Genomic DNA, 18,010 nt, shown 5'->3' with positions numbered 1-18,010 from the left:
AGATAAACAAAAGTTCTTACTTCTACTATAATCCCTTAATGGTTAACACATTTTGCATCCAATACAGAAAATTTGATATTTTCTAGTGTCATCGAAGTGCAATTTTTGTCTCTGAAAGTTGCATTTCATCCATGCACAACATATATTTAAAATACATGGTGTTAACCTTGAAGTTCACTAGGTTGTCTTAACGTCCCTGGGTGCACAGTTTAGGAACTACAGAGACAGTGCGAGTGCATGTTTCTTCTCTCTGCTTTAGCCAGTGTTACTTTGAAGGAGTTTGCTAATAAATCAATTAGCAAATAAAGGTATTGATTTCTTCATATGATCTCCTCTTCAGACCTGTCATCATAGTCCCTATTTAATCTTGATAGTTACAGTTTGTTATTTTTCCTTTGTATCATTTATTTTTCTTGAACAAATGATTAAGGAGCTTATTTAATTAGTACATTGTAGTATTTAAAAATTAAGGTTTTGTTTAAATTTCATATTATACCTTTGTTTTTTATTTAATTTAAAAAAATACTCAGCCTTTTATTTTTATTTATTTATTTTTATTATGTTCAATTAGCCAACATATAGGACATCATTAGATTTTGATAGTGTTCAATGATTCATTAGTTACCTATAACACCCAGTCCTCAATGCCACATGTGACTTTTAAAATTAAGACAAAATATTTAAACTTCTTACTTTTAGGAATCATAAGTGGATTTAGTCATCTTGGGATTTCTTACCACTTATTTTTCATTCCTGAAATGTGTTTTTCATTTATTAACTCTTTCCCACTTATTCTCACCTCATTTCTGAGTTTTCACTTTAAAATAATAAATAATTACTTTTATCTGTTTATGAGTGTGAAACTAAGTCAGATTTTAATTGTATGTAAAGTGTTACTTTGCTCTTTCCTCTGTGATAACTTCACACAGTGTTTGACCTCTACATTGGATTGTTCATTTGGTATGAGATTAGTTGTCTGAAAGCCTTAAGAATGAGAGAGAAATTGGGATGGTATCTGTACCTCAACGAACTAATGGAATAAAGATGTTCATAATAGTCTTCTAATGACTTGGGAAAGTTAGAAAACAATATTCTTCAGTGAAGAGAGCTGGAGGAGAAAGTAAAATTTCAATTAAAGCAAAGAATTAAACTATTGTTTATAAAAATAATCAATGGTGTAAGAAAAGATATTTTTTAAAAGATTTTATTTATTTATTTGACAGAGAGAAAGATCACAAGTAAGTAAGGAGGCAGACAGATGTGGGGGGAAGTAGGCTTCCCACTGAGCAGAGACCCCGATCTAGGGCTCAATCCCAGGACCCTGAGATCATGATCTGAGCCAAAGGCAGAGGCTTAACCCACTGAGCCACTCAGGCACCCCAAGAAAAGGTATTTTAATAGCATACTTTTACCGTAGGTTCTTTGGAAAAGCCCAGGGATAACTACGAAGATGGGCATACTGAGGTGGGCAATTTAATGAAATAATGGTACAAAACCTAATGTGGTGTCAGGGAGGTGGAGTTTTCCTATGGTAAATGAGATAAAGAAAGCAAATATACAGCTACAAATTCATAGTGGCATGGAATTAATAATAGCATGGAAAAGAAAGTGAACAATAAACAGGAACTGTGTTCATTAGAGTCTTGGAGGGGTGAACAAACTCAGACTGTAAAGGTTCCAGTTTCTGTGTGGCCAGATTGCTAAGACTTGCAATAAGGTATCACAAATTCTAAGTCATGAGATCTGTCATATATGAAGCCTTGTTTTAGGAATAATCAGAAGCATCTATGTTGTGATTAGTGCTGCCTCATTCATTAATTTGCTTTTGTAAATGAAGGGCTAATGAATTAAATGGAGGCAGCACTATCAATTTTTCTTAAATGATACATTTTATTTTTTCAGACACAGAATTTATGCCAATATTCAATAAATACTTTAATTACTGTCCACTGATTAAACCATGAAAATCTTTATTCAACAAGTTAAAAGTAAATTCAGGATTACTATATATAAATGGAACAACAGGGTGACCTCTAAAACCTGCAAAAACTGAAAAATTGGTAAAAGAAATACACAATACTCTGAAGCATGCAAAATACAAAGTACATGATATACACAAGAGGAAATCTGGCAAGATCCATTGCTTAAATTATTTTCTAGACTCTGAGGCACCAAGGTGAAATTTGGGTTTCCAAAAGTTCTAAATGGAAACCCCAGTAACCTAGAAGATGGTTTCTAAGAGTTACAGACAACTCTTATTTTCCATTTCTTTCATTTAGTCCAGGTGGGGATTTCTCCTCTGCCCCTTTTTTCATTCAAGTTGTTCTCATATCTTTCAACTTTATTCCTTATATAATATTTTCTGTTTAGAAATGCTCTAAGAGATACCTTCTTGAGTTCCACAATTTCACTAGAAATAAGAATGTCATTTTCCTCCCATTTTACAGATGAAAACAAAGTATTGCATGATGAGTTTACACTGTTGGTTCATATAAACTAATGGAGCCAAAATAAGAAAATAAGCTTTCTAATTTAAGTTATTATATTACTTATAAACTTTTTACTTCTCTCTTTGATCTCTTCCACATACAAAATCTAGTATCATCTTCAAAGTGAAATCACTCTCTACCTCAGATGTAAAATACTTCTTTTTTTTTAGGCCAACTTTTCATTGACTTTCTCAGTATGGCTTTCATTGACATTTTTTCCTATGTGAACATCGTTAGCATGTCAAATGAAATTATTCCTCAGCCTTAATTGTATGTAACATGCTATAATTACTTCATACTAGAATTACAAGATCAAATGAAATTATAGGTTCTGCTCAGAAACTGAAGATTTTTCCCAACTCAAGGACTTGTCACAAATCTGCTTTCCCTTACTATTAACAATGCAATAAAGCAGCATCACTTACCACACTTAAACCACACTAAAGCAGAATATAAAATTGTTCCTTAAGATAGACATCACTATATTTCCTCTGTTTTTGAAATTTCCATTAAATTGTAATGGATTTTATGTACTTCATTGACAAAAAGAGAACCATTGCTTATCTTTCTCTAGAAGACAAGTGGAAAGAAGGCAACAGAGCACAGTGATCTAAGAGCCAAGAGATAAAGACGTTAATTTTTTTTTCTTTGCCATTATTCTTTTTTTAATTAATTTTTAAATTTATTTTTTACTTATTTTCAGCATAACAGTATTCATTATTTTTGCACCACACCCAGTGCTCCATGCAATCCATGCCCTCTATAATACCCACCACCTGGTACCCCCGACCTCCCACCCCCCGCCCCTTCAAAACCCTCAGATTGTTTTTCAGAGTCCATAGTCTTTCATGGTTCACCTCCCCTTCCAATTTCCCCCAACTCCCTTCTCCTCTCTAACTTCCCATGTCCTCCATGCTATTTGTTATGCCCCACAAATAAGCTAATTTCTATTCTGGTGCTTGGATCCTTAATAACCGTGAGATACCATATAAGTCTCCGTTTCCTCAACAGCAAAAGAGTGTAACTGGAACAGCACCACTTACTTTGACACTGTTCAAGGGGTCAAAGGACAGGACTTATTTGACAAATCTTTGAAAACTGCAGAGCACTTTGGAGAAGCATCATATTAATAAAATCACATCTCTGCTGTATTTTAGCTCTCACTATCTGTGACAAAAAACTAACAAAAGAAACAACAAAGTGAACACTCTCAAACTTGCTTCAATTTAAATTTAAATGTAAATGCTTTAAATTCTTCACTTACCTCTTGACGGCCTTACATGCCATTATCTTTATCCAAGAGATTTGCCCATTTGGTGTCCTGCTCTCCGTCGCCATCTATAAATGACTTTGTGGAAACCTCCCTTTCTGTTACCCTTCCCCTGGTCAGCTTAACCCAGGGAACAGCTCCCGTTCCTGCTGCTGTTGCCTCTATGGCTTTTCACACAGACTTAAAACTGTATGAGGTAATTATATATGTATTTTCTATATTCCTCAAGATTGAAAGTTCTGAGAGCTGGAATGTCATCTGTCTTATTCACTGCTGTTTTCCCTTGCCCCATCACATAGTAGAGCTTCCTAAAAATGCACAAATAACTACAACAGATTATGAATCCATAGAATTTTCTTTATCACTTTAAAGTGGTAGCCAAGGGGTGCCTGGGTGGCTCAGTGGGTTAAAGCCTCTGTCTTCGGCTCAGGTCATGATCCCAGGGTCCTGGGATAGAGCCCCGCATCAGGCTCTCTGCTCTGTGGAGAGCCTGCTTCCTCCTGTCTCTCTGCCTGCCTCTCCGCCTACTTGTCATCTCTGTCTATAATAAATAAATAAAATAATAAATAAATAAAATCTTAAAAAAAAATAACAAAGTGGTAGCCAAATAAATTTAGAAGGCAGAGCTTACAAGAGGAGGCTCCTCTAATTTTTTCCATAGCATATATTCTTTCTTTAAAAAAGATTTTATTTATTTGAGAGAGAGAGAGAGAGAGCATGAGCTGGCAGGGGAGGGAAAGAAGGAGAGGTAGAAGCAGATTCCCTTCCCCCTGCTGGGCAGGGAGCCTGAATTGGGGCTCTATGTGGGGGTTGATCTGAAGGCAGACCCTGAACCATCTGAGCCCTCCGGTGCCTTCCAGAGCATATATTCTGAAAACTAGAGATTCACTCTTCTTTTGGCATGAACCATTACTTTATTACTTTATCTATTACTAATTATTTAATAGCTTATTGAGGAATAATTTATATACAAAAACTGCACATAGACATTCACTCTTAAATGTACAGCAACAACAAAAAAGGACTGATCAAAAGAGGAGCCTTGAGTTCATCACAAATATAATACTTTATATATCAGTTACTGAGTAAAGTTATCAGAATTTTTTCTTGGGCCAATGAGCCACATTCAGAACTCCACTTTACCTTATGATCTTTTTATGAAGAGTTCAGTACACTCCCTGTAAGTCCATCCACATTTTCTCAGAGTACTTTCAAAATGCATTTCATGAGACTCTATATTCTTTATGAAATTGCTTTGTTGAATGGAAAATAGTTATCACATCAGTGATTAAAGTTTGTCCAAAAGAACTTAATTTTCTAGGTCCAGATAACAAACACAGTCATATTCAAGAATAAGACCACAAAAATTAGCCAAACACATTGCTGCCTGTGTTCTTCTCAAGGATTTTGCCTCAATCAAATCCTAGCATCCCTATAGTCGAGGTTCATTTGGAGGTGTTAACTGGTGTGGTACATGGAACATCCTGATGCTCACAACCACTTTATCACCTTTCCGATTTTCTGAGCCATAGAGGTGTTCTTTCTCCTGGGCACAGTCATTTTTTTGTTCCTCCAATTTATTTATTTTCAGAAAAACAGTATTCATTATTTTTTCACCACACCCAGTGCTCCATGCAAGCCGTGCCCTCTGTAATACCCACCACCTGGTACCCCAATCTCCCCCCCCCACTTCAAACCCCTCAGATTGTTTTTCAGAGTCCATAGTCTCTCATGGTTCACGCCCCTTCCAATTTACCCAAAGCACATACCCTCCCCAATGTCCATAACCCTACCGCCCTTCTCCCAACCCCCCTCCCCCCAGCAACCCACAGTTTGTTTCGTAGGATTAAGAGTCAGTTATGGTTTGTCTCCCTCCCTATCCCATCTTGTTTCATGGATTCTTCTCCTACCCACTTAAGCCCCCATGTTGCATCACCACTTCCTCATATCAGGGAGATCATATGATAGTTGTCTTTCTCCACTTGACTTACTTCGCTAAGCATGATACGCTCTAGTTCCATCCATGTTGTCGCAAATGGCAAGATTTCATTTCTTTTGATGGCTGCATAGTATTCCATTGTGTATATATACCACATCTTCTTGATCCATTCATCTGTTGATGGACATCTAGGTTCTTTCCATAGTTTGGCTATTGTGGACATTGCTGCTATAAACATTCGGGTGGACGTGCCCCTTAGGATCACTACGTTTGTATCTTTAGGGTAAATACCCAGTAGTGCAATTGCTGGGTCATAGGGCAGTTCTATTTTCAACATTTTGAGGAACCTCCATGCTGTTTTCCAGAGTGGTTGCTCCAGCTTGCATTCCCACCAACAGTGTAGGAGGGTTCCCCTTTCTCCGCATCCTCGCCGGCATCTGTCATTTCCTGACTTGTTGATTTTAGCCATTCTGACTGGTGTGAGGTGATATCTCATTGTGGTTTTGATTTGTATTTCCCTGATGCCGAGGGATATGGAGCACTTTTTCATGTGTCTGTTGGCCATCTGGATGTCTTCTTTGCAGAAACGTCTGTTCATGTCCTCTGCCCATTTCTTGATTGGATTATTTGTTCTTTGGGTGTTGAGTTTGTTAAGTTCTTTATAGATTTTGGACACTAGTCCTTTATCTGATATGTCGTTTGCAAATATCTTCTCCCATTCTGTCAGTTGTCTTTTGATTTTGTTAACTGTTCCCTTTGCTGTGCAAAAGCTTTTGATCTTGATGAAATCCCAATAGTTCATTTCTGCCTTTGCTTCCCTTGCCTTTGGCGATGTTCCTAGGAAGATGTTGTTGCGGCTGAGGTCGAAGAGGTTGCTGCCTGTGTTCTTCTCAAGGATTTTGATGGATTCCTTTCTCACATTGAGGTCCTTAATCCATTTTGAATCTATTTTCGTGTGTGGTGTAAGGAAATGGTCCAATTTCATTTTTCTGCACGTGGCTGTCCAATTTTCCCAACACCATTTATTAAAGAGGCTGTCTTTTTTCCATTGGACATTCTTTCCTGCTTTGTCAAAGATTAGTTGACCATAGAGTTGAGGGTCTATTTCTGGGATCTCTAGTCTGTTCCATTGATCTATGTGTCTGTTTTTGTGCCAGTACCATGCTGTCTTGATGATGACAGCTTTGTAATAGAGCTTGAAGTCTGGAATTGTGATGCCACCAACTTTGGCTTTCTTTTTCAATATCCCTTTGGCTATTCGAGGTCTTTTCTGGTTCCATATAAATTTTAAAATTATTTGTTCCATTTCTTTGAAAAAGATGGATGGTACTTTGATAGGAATTGCATTAAATGTGTAGATTGCTTTAGGTAATAGACATTTTCACAATATTTATTCTTCCAATCCAGGAGCATGGAACATTTTTCCATTTCTTTGTGTCTTCCTCAATTTCTTTCATGAGTACTTTATAGTTTTCTGAGTATAGATTCTTAGCCTCTTTGGTTAGGTTTATTCCAAGGTATCTTATTGGTTTGGGGTGCAATTGTAAATGGGATTGACTCCTTAATTTCTCTTTCTTCTGTCTTGTTGTTGGTGTAGAGAAATGCAACTGATTTCTGTGCATTGATCTTATATCCTGACACTTTACTGAATTCCTGTACAAGTTCTAGCAGTTTTGGAGTGGAGTCTTTTGGGTTTTCCACATAGAGTATCATATCATCTGCGAAGAGTGATAATTTGACTTCTTCTTTGCCGATTTGGATGCCTTTAATTTCCTTTTGTTGTCTGATTGCTGAGGCTAGGACTTCTAGTACTATGTTGAATAGCAGTGGTGATAATGGACATCCCTGCCATGTTCCTGACCTTAGGGGAAAAGCTTTCAGTTTTTCTCCATTGAGAATGATATTTGCGGTGGGTTTTTCATAGATGGCTTTGATGATATTGAGGTATGTGCCCTCTATCCCTACACTTCGAAGAGTTTTGATCAGGAAGGGATGCTATACTTTGTCAAATGCTTTTTCAGCATTACTGAGAGTATCATATGGTTCTTGTTCTTTCTTTTATTGATGTGTTGTATCACATTGACTGATTTGCGGATGTTGAACCAACCTTGCAGCCCTGTGATAAATCCCACTTGGTCGTGGTGAATAATCCTTTTAATGTACTGTTGAATCCTATTGGCTAGTATTTTGCTGAGAATTTTCGCATCTGTGTTCATCAAGGATATTGGTCTATAGCTCTCTTTTTTGATGGGATCCTTGTCTGGTTTTGGGATCAAGGTGATGCTGGCCTCATAAAATGAGTTTGGAAGTTTTCCTTCCATTTCTATATTTTGGAACAGTTTCAGGAGAATAGGAATTAGTTCTTCTTTAAATGTTTGGTAGAATTCCCCCAGGAAGCCGTCTGGTCCTGGGCTTTTGTTTGTTTGGAGATTTTTGATGACTGTTTCAATCTCCTTACTGGTTATGGGTCTGTTCAGGCTTTCTATTTCTTCCTGGTTCAGTTGTGGTAGTTTATATGTCTCTAGGAATGCATCCATTTCTTCCAGATTGTCAAATTTGTTGGCGTAGAGTTGCTCATAGTATGTTATTATAATAGTTTGTATTTCTTTGGTGTTAGCTGTGATCTCTCCTCTTTCATTCATGATTTTATTTATTTGGGTCCTTTCTCTTTTCTTTTTGATAAGTCTGGCCAGGGGTTTATCAATTTTATTAATTCTTTCAAAGAACCAGCTCCTAGTTTGGTTGATTTGTTCTATTGTTTTTTTGGTTTCTATTTCATTGATTTCTGCTCTGATCTTTATGATTTCTCTTCTCCTGCTGGGCTTAGGGTTTCTTTCTTATTCTTTCTCCAGCTCCTTTAGGTGTAGGGTTAGGTTGTGTACCTGAGACCTTTCTTGTTTCTTGAGAAAAGCTTGTACAGCTATATATTTTCCTGTCAGGACTGCCTTTGTTGTGTCCCACAGATTTTGAACCATTGTATTTTCATTATCATTTGTTTCCATGATTTTTTTCAATTCTTCTTTAATTTCCCGGTTGACCCATTCATTCTTTAGAAGGATGCTGTTTAGTCTCCATGTATTTGTGTTCTTTCCAAACTTCCTCTTGTGGTTGAGTTCTAGCTTCAGAGCATTGTGGTGTGAAAATATGCAGGGAATGATCCCAATCTTTTGATACCGGTTGAGTCTTGATTTAGGACCGAGGATGTGATCTATTCTGGAGAATGTTCCATGTGCACTAGAGAAGAATGTGTATTCTGTTGCTTTGGGATGAAATGTTCTGAATATATCTGTGATGTCCATCTCATCCAGTGTATCATTTAAGGCCTTTATTTCCCTGTTGATCTTTTGCTTGGATGATCTGTCCATTTCAGTGAGGGGAGTGTTAAAGTCCCCTACTATTATTGTATTATTGTTGATGTGTTTCTTTGATTTTGTTATTAATTGGTTTATATAGTTTGCTGCGCCCACGTTGGGGGCATAGATATTTAAAATTGTTAGATCTTCTTGTTGGACAGACCATTTGAGTATGATATAGTGTTCTTCCTCATCTCTTATTATAGTCTTTGGCTTAAAATCTAATTGATCTGATATAAGAATTGCCACTCCTGCTTTTTTCTGATGTCCATTAGCATGGTAAATTCTTTTCCACCTCCTCACTTTAAATCTGGAGGTGACTTCGGGTTTAAAATGAGTTTCTTGGAGGCAACATATAGATGGGTTTTGTTTTTTTTATCCATTATCGTACCCTGTGTCTTTTGATTGGGGCATTTAGCCCATTAACATTCAGGGTAACTATTGAGAGATATGATTTTTTTTCCAATTTATTTATTTTCAGAAAAACATTATTCATTATTTTTTCACCACACCCAGTACTCCATGCAAGCCATGCCCTCTATAATATCCACCACCTGGTACCCCAACCTCCCACCCCCCTGCCACTTCATCCCCTCAGATTGTTTTTCAGAATCCATAGTCTCTCATGGTTCACCTCCCCTTCCAATTTACCCAAATTCCCTACTCCTCTCTATCGCCCCCTGTCCTCCATGCTATTTGTTATGCTCCACAAATAAGTGAAACCATATGATAATTGGCTCTCTCTGCTTGACTTATTTCACTCAGCATAATCTCTCCTAGTCCTTTCCATGTTGCTACAAAAGTTGGGTATTCATCCTTTCTGATGGAGGCATAATACTCCATAGTGTATATGGAACACATCTTCCTTATCCATTCGTCCATTGAAGGGCATCTTGGTTCTTTCCATAGTTTGGCGACCGTGGCCATTGCTGCTATAAACATTGGGGTACAGATGGCCCTTCTTTTCACGACATCTGTATCTTTGGGGTAAATACCCAGGAGTGCAATTGCAGGGTCATAGGGAAGCTCTATTTTTAATTTCTTGAGGAATCTCCACACTGTTCTCCAAAGAGGCTGCACCAACTTGCATTCCCACCAACAGTGGAAGAGGTTTCCCCTTTCTCCACATCCTCTCCAACACATGTTGTTTCCTGTTTTGTTAATTTTGGCCATTCTAACTGGTGTAAGGTGATATCTCAATGTGGTTTTAATTTGAATCTCCCTGAGGGCTAGTGATTATGAACATTTTTTCATGTGTCTGATAGCCATTTGTATGTCTTCATTGAAGAAGTGTCTGTTCATATCTTCTGCCCATTTTTTGATGTGTTTGCCTGTTTCGTGTGTGTTGAGTTTGAGGAGTTCATTATAGATCCTGGGTATCAACCTTTTGTCTGTACTGTCATTTGCAAATATCTTCTCCCATTCCGTGGGTTGCCTCTTTGTTTTTTTGACTGTTTCCTTTGCTGTGCAGAAGCTTTTGATTTTGATGAAGTCCCAGAAGTTTATTTTCGCTTTTGTTTCCTTTGCCTTTGGAGACGTATCTTGAAAGAAGTTGCTGTGGCTGATATCAAAGAGATTACTGCCTATGTTCTCATCTAGGATTCTGATGGATTCCTCTCTCACGTTGAGGTCTTTTATCCATTTTGAGTTTATCTTTGTGTATGATGTAAGAGAATGGTCGAGTTTCATTCTTCTACATATAGCTGTCCAGTTTTCCCAGCACCATTTATTGAAGAGACTGTCTTTTTTCCACTGTATATTTTTTCCTGTTTTGTCAAAGATTAATTGACCATAGAGTTGAGGGTCCATATCTGGGCTCTCTACTCTGTTCCACTGGTCTATGTGTCTGTTTTTATGCCAGTACCATGCTGTCTTGGTGATCACAGCTTTGTAATAAAGCTTGAAATCAGGTAAGGTGATGTCGCCAGCTTTATTTTTGTTTTTCAACGTTTCCTTAGCAATTCGGGGTCTCTTCTGATTCCATATAAATTTTAGGATTATTTGCTCCAGCTCTTTGAAGAATGCCGGTGAAATTTTGATCGAAATGGCATTAAAAGTATAGATTGCTCTAGGCAGTATAGACATTTTAACAATGTTTATTCTTCCAATCCAAGAGTATGGAATTGTCTTCCATCTATTTGTGTCTTCTTCAATTTCTTTCATGAGTATTCTGTAGTTCCTCAAGTACGGATCCTTTACCTCTTTAGTTAGGTTTATTCCCAGGTATCTTATGGTTCTTGGTGCTATAGTAAATGGAATCGATTCTCTAATTTCCCTTTCTGTATTTTCATTGTTAGTGTGTAAGAAAGCCACTGATTTCTGCACATTGACTTTCTGCACATTGGAGACACTTCTCCAATGAAGACATACAAATGGCTATCAGACACATGAAAAAATGCTCATCATCATTAGCCCTCAGGGAGATTCAAATTAAAACCACATTGAGATATCACCTTACACCAGTTAGAATGGCCAAAATTAACAAAACAGGAAACAACATGTGTTGGAGAGGATGTGGAGAAAGGGGAACCCTCTTCCACTGTTGGTGGGAATGCAAGTTGGTGCAGCCTCTTTGGAGAACAGTGTGGAGATTCCTCAAGAAATTAAAAATAGAGCTTCCCTATGACCCTGCAATTGCACTCCTGGGTATTTACCCCAAAGACACAGATGTCGTGAAAAGAAGGGCCATCTGTACCCCAATGTTTATAGCAGCAATGGCCACGGTCGCCAAACTATGGAAAGAACCAAGATGCCCTTCAATGGACGAATGGATAAGGAAGATGTGTTCCATATACACTATGGAGTATTATGCCTCCATCAGAAAGGATGAATACCCAACTTTTGTAGCAACATGGACGGGACTGGAAGAGATGATGCTGAGTGAAATAAGTCAAGCAGAGAGAGCCAATTATCATATGGTTTCACTTATTTGTGGAGCATAACAAATAGCATGGAGGACAAGGGGTATTAGAGAGGAGAAGGGAGTTGGGGTAAATTGGAAGGGGAGGTGAACCATGAGAGTCTATGGTTTCTGAAAAACAGTCTGAGGGGTTTGAAGTGGCAGGGGGGTGGGAGGTTGGGGTACCAGGTGGTGGGTATTATAGAGGGCATGGCTTGCATGGAGCACTGGGTGTGGTGAAAAAATAATGAATACTGTTTTTTCTGAAAATAAATAAATTGAAAAATAAGTTAAAAAAAAAAGACAGTTGTTATTACCTGTAATGTTAATGGAAGGATAGAGTGAGTTTGAAGAGAAAGATAAAATTTTTTATTTTGTGTATATGGATTTGAGTCTTCTGTTGGACCCCCAAGACATGGTTAATTGATCAAGTATGCAAGTCAGTGAATGATTCTGGCTAAAAAGAGATAATATAGTTTCTCTGGGGTGATGTAAGAGTTCCACATCCCTGTTACAGTGGTGATATTACTCTTTTTTTTTTTTAAGAAAGATCTCCCATATTTTTATTTACTTATTTATTTGACAGACAGAGAGAGAGAGATCACAAGTAGGCAGAGAGGCAGAGAGAGAGAGGGAAGCAGGCTCCCCGCTGAGCAGAGAGCCGATGCAGAGCTTGATCCCAGGACCCCAAGATCATAACCTGAGCTGAAGGCAGAGGCTTAACCCACTGAGCCACCCAGGTGCCCCAATATGACTCTTTATATAGGATAAAATGTCACAGCATTATGTGACATTCAAAACAAAGAATGTTTTGGTTGAGTGCATTTAAAACTGATGAAACCCCAATAAGACCAGTAGTTTTGTTAATAGGATTGCTGTCATGTGAAAAACCCTGGTTTTGTGAATCATACTCCATATAGACAACATTATTGGGAAGTTAATTTTGTACCTGCTAATAGTTTTGTACCTGTACTAGTTTTGTACCTGCTAAGTGAGTCTAAAGTAACTTCAAAATAAAAAACCTGAAAATATAAAGTAAGATGAGAATGGACAATGGAGTCTGAGTTCTAGCAGCACACCAGCTTTCCAGGGGCTTCTTGGATGGAGAGACTCTTTCAGCACCTCAATGACAAGTGAAGATGTCTAGTGGTTCTAGAGGGAAAGCCCTGCTCAAACTAGTTTGAGAAAAACTGAGGATGAATACTGGAAAAAACTAAGTAAACATAAGAAATTTCAGGAATTTTGCTATGCAGGGAAAATGAGTGTGAAATGAAGAATTAAGGATCAGGTCACTTTTTTAAGCTAGAAAAAATTATATAGCCTTATATACTCACGGGAATGATTCAGTAGAAGGTCTAGAAACTTAGATTCAGGAGAGAGAGCACAATTGCTGGGACTTTATCTTTAAGGGGGAGAGAAGGAATGGGATCTAATGCACAGATGTTGGCTTAGGCTTTGGGTAGATCACAGGCAAATGTATCTCTATTATCTATATTTTTGAGAGTAAGAGTTGAAAAAGTGAGTTACCTTGTAGAATTGTAGGAGAACATTAAGTTCTCACCTGAAACGAGCGACTGTGAATTTTCAGAGCAGTAGTTCTTCTTAGTTGTTACCTCCTGTCGTCAGTCATTCAGTTGTGAGAATTTACTATGACTGAGGTTTTCCTCAAGGTGCTCACAAAAACAGGAATGGGTGAGGTAGTTAAGCGTATTTTTCCAGAGTGAATCTGATGACAGATGTTGGAGTCTAAGCTGGACAGAAGGAAATTAAGGACTTTTGGGCAACTCTTACATGATAAAGCTTTGTCACTGTTTGCATTGTGGTGTCTTTTCTACTATGTGTGTGTGTGTGTGTGCGCACATGTGTATTTGTCACATTCGGAACTTTGAAAAAATAAAATACTTTGTTATATATGTAAACCAATAATCTTATAAACAGCACTTTTTACTGCCTCTGTGGCAAGTGAAAATTTCTGATGGTACAAGAGTAATTTGTACTTGGTATGAATCCATACCCTGCAGAAGAATATACTAATTTTTAGATATGTATGAGCAATGCTAGATCCATTTTTTATTATTTAAAATATATGAGCATTTTTTTCTTATTGGAATTATGTTCTCAACTGCTTTATTTCATATGGTTTCAGTGATTTTTTTAAAGCTTTGTTAATCGGTCAAGAGGAATTTATTGTGTCTATTACATGTTCCAGCAACATATTTATATACTGGAAAGAAAATAGAACTAATAGCAAATAACATTTATTTAACACTTATTAATAGTTTCAGAGGCACATATTTGGTACTTTTTAAAAGATTTTATTTATTTATTTGACAGAGAGAGAGAGAGATCACAAGTAGGCAGAGAAGCAGGCAGAAGGGAAGGGGGAAGTAGGTTCCCTGCTCAGCAGAGAGCCTGATGTGGGGCTTGATCCCAGGACACTGGGATCATGACCTGAGCTGAAGGCAGAGGCTTAACCCACTGAGCCACCCAGGCACCCTACATATTTGGTACATTATGAATCTCTAGTAGTATAAAAGATAGTCAGATCATATACATTAATATCTTTCTTTTTGTGGCTTTTTGGAGGTTTAGTGGAAAGCAAACTGTCTGTACCCAGACCTCTACTTCAGAGAGAAGCCTCAGACTGCTCTCCTCTGGATGGTCCAGAACACACAGACTCCCTCTGCAAACTCCAGTGAACACCGCAGCCTCCCACAGGTGGTGCGCACCCACAGCCACCATCACAGTGGTCACCTGAGGTTCCCACTATCTCTGCACCCCCCATGCCACTAAAACCATGAGCGATAATTGGCCCAGGCAAGCCTGAACCTAGGTGACTACGGCTGCCAGAACTGCTGTCTGTGGTCCACGCCCATGCCTGTGCGCTCACATCCGGTGGTGGTGGCACAGGTGGTGGAAGGCTACAGGCCAAGGAACCCCTACCCACGCCTGAGCCAGGTTCTCTCAGGCGCCAGGTTAGGTGGGCTCACACCTGGCAGCGGTGCAGGTGGTGCAAGGCTGTGGTCCTAGAGACCCCCAGCAGGTGCCCACCCTAAGCTCTCCCAGGTGTGGGTGGAAGTATGCCCAGCCCCAGTGGTGGTGCAAGCAGAGGAAAGTCTAGGGCTCAGGGATCATGGCCTGGAGCCCCACTAGGTTCTCTCTGCCACAGACGGTCGCCAGTGGTAACTGTCCTGAGGCCTTGGTCTTACACCCATGCCCACCTGATTCTACCAGTTGCCCCTTAAGATCTTTTGCTCTTTCTGAATGTTTTTTAACCAGTCTCCAATATAATGCTGGTCCCCAGTCACAGGGCACTTTCATATTGATATATTACTTTCAAATGGGTCACTTCTGGTTGCCCCCTCCCCTTCTGTTTATCCTCAGATATCAGTCTGAGGGATCCCACTGTGTGTTACCTCTCCACTGATGTCTTTTACCCCCATAAAGATCCAGAAGTGTATAATCTTACATCTCAGTCTGATTTCATGGGTGTTCAGAGTGTTCTGGTAGATATTCAGTTCACTTTAGGGGAACAGTTGAAACAGGGTCTCCTACTTCTCTGCCATCTTGCCCTTCCCTCAGTTTCAGTATCTTTCTTTAATTAGAGTTTGTTTCATGGAACCAAAGATAATTGCTTTCCTTATTGATCAAATAAAGCTTAAGGGTCAAAATCACCTCAGCAGTTTCTTAGTGCATTGTCATGTGTTACACATTTACTTTCCACTGACTAACTGCTGCCTTAGAATTTGCATCCTGACCAAAAAGAGTCTAAACATAGGCATCAAGTTTGTGCTTGCCGTATCATCATATTTGCAAATTCCATGTATGCTGTTGAAGTTTAGTGATGATATGGTATTTGCTACCTCACCAGAGACCAAAGAGCAATCCTTATCTGAAAAGCACAGTAAATCATGTTTTGATATAAGTAGCTCTTAATACAGTCAGGTCTCTAATTATTGTCTGCCAATCTGCCTACCTACAGAGACAACTTTTATCTAGGTCAGTATGAATTATTTTTAGTAGAAGATAAAACTGCAATGCAAAAATAACCAACAGAAAACAAAAACAGAAAAGAAATTAAAAAAAAAAACAAAACAAAGACACCTTACATCTCAAAATTCAAGCTCAGAGAAGAATTTTTTTTTTCTTAGAAAACTTCCCTAACTTGGGGGCACCAAGAAATGGCCCATTATAAAAATAAGTGGTTTGGCTAATTATACTTTCAATGAAAGAAAAATGATACAGTCAAATGGATGTCTTGAATTTAAATCCAAGCCCTTCGTGTCTTACTACAACTCTGGTAACACTGGCCATGGATTCCTAGCACACCAAAAAAATAAATAAATATATAAATAACATCTCCAAAAAAGACATTCCCTATTTCTTCACACCATTTATATCTGAGGCTGGGACACAGATTTGACACTCAGGCTATGTGATCTTGACTGGTTACTTGATTTCTCTGAACCTGATTTTACCCAGTTATGGGAGTAAGTCATGTTAACAAATAATAAGATGTGCTAACTCCTTGAAAATATGCATATTAGGACCAATGGTTTAATAATCATAACAGCTAATACCTAACATATTGCTCCCATGTGCCCCAGACTCTTAGGAGTGCTCTACACATGTTCACTTACTTAATCCTTGGAACAACCATATGAACACGTCCAGTTTTCAGATAAGAAAACTGAGTTCTAGAAAGAGAAAATAACTTGGCTGAGATCATTAGCAGAGTTGACTTTCAAGCCTGTGTTCATCTGGCTTCAGAATTGCAGAAATTACTTTATACATCACAAAGATCTAGGCAAACACTAATTATTTTTTAATTGCATAGCATCACTGCAATTGTTATTTTGACCAAAATGATATCAACCACAAAGACCACCGTTCTAAGACACTAAAAGAAATTAGACTCAAGAGAGGATTGTGGAATGATGCTGCAACAATATTCTGATATTCTTGTGGCATCAAGCAAGTGGCGGGGGAAAAGATCTGTATTCTAGGTCATCTGATGCCTTGAACAATTTTGCAAGCAGGAAAATTTTGACAAAACCTGAACTCAAATTGCCCCAACAATTTTTACCCATAGTCATGTAAAGTGTATGTATTTCTAGGGAACTAAAATCTCCACTTGTCTAATTCAACTCATCAAAATGTTTCTAACGGCTCTGTGCTATTGTAGAATATTTATGATTCTTTGAGAAAATGAAAATGTGTTGACTATAAGAACTAAAATGACATAAGTTGGTTTAAATGCCATTTTATAGAAAATCTTTATCTTTTGCAACTCAGTCTGGCATCTTAAATTAGTTGTTTCATTCTTCAGACATTTACTGAACAAGAACTATGCTATCAACAGTGACCATTATTTATGGAATGCTATCATGGATGCATACTAAGATGAACTGTAAGATTCTGAAGCCCCTGACTCAGAATAGTCTCTGATTCACAAGTCTTGTAGATGACCTCGACTTGTCTAGAGTCGAAAAATTAGCTAGAAATTTTTCACCTAAAAGTGTGAGGATCTAATACAAGTTGATGTTAGCTAAATAGAAAAGGTAATGGTTCCTATAAATGAAAAGGCCAGTGATTTATCACATCTGGTCAGCTGGCTCAAGGGACTGAGAGCAATTTTGATCATCAAATATTTCTCATCTCTTTGCTCTCCTTCCTTCTTTATTGTTTTTGTTTATTTTTTATTGCATAGTATCTATTTTGGCAGCAGCTAGGTTATATTCTAACAGCTTTCAAGCACCTAGGAAAAACGGCTTCTGTTGTTAGTAGTTTCAGCAAAGGTTGGTTGTTGCATTTTGACCTGGTTTGGAGGGTAACCTCGTTCCATGACTCCATCTTACTGGAACTATAGAAGAAGAAAATCAGTACTTACTAAAGGGTTTGAAAGCTGTTAGTCTATTGCATAAGTCTGTTTGGGAAGTTCTGGAGATGTGTTTATACTTAAAAAAACCATTATTTATGTGAAATTATAATTTCAATGGATATTCTATAATTTATTTGCTAAATCTGGCAGCTTTACTCAAGGGCTTTTTAACCCCTCTG

Source organism: Neovison vison, chromosome 2, assembly GCF_020171115.1.
Source record: "Neovison vison isolate M4711 chromosome 2, ASM_NN_V1, whole genome shotgun sequence".
NCBI lineage: Eukaryota > Metazoa > Chordata > Mammalia > Carnivora > Mustelidae > Neogale > Neogale vison.
The sequence above is the reverse complement of the archived record's forward strand: the minus strand, read 5'-3'. Positions refer to the sequence as shown.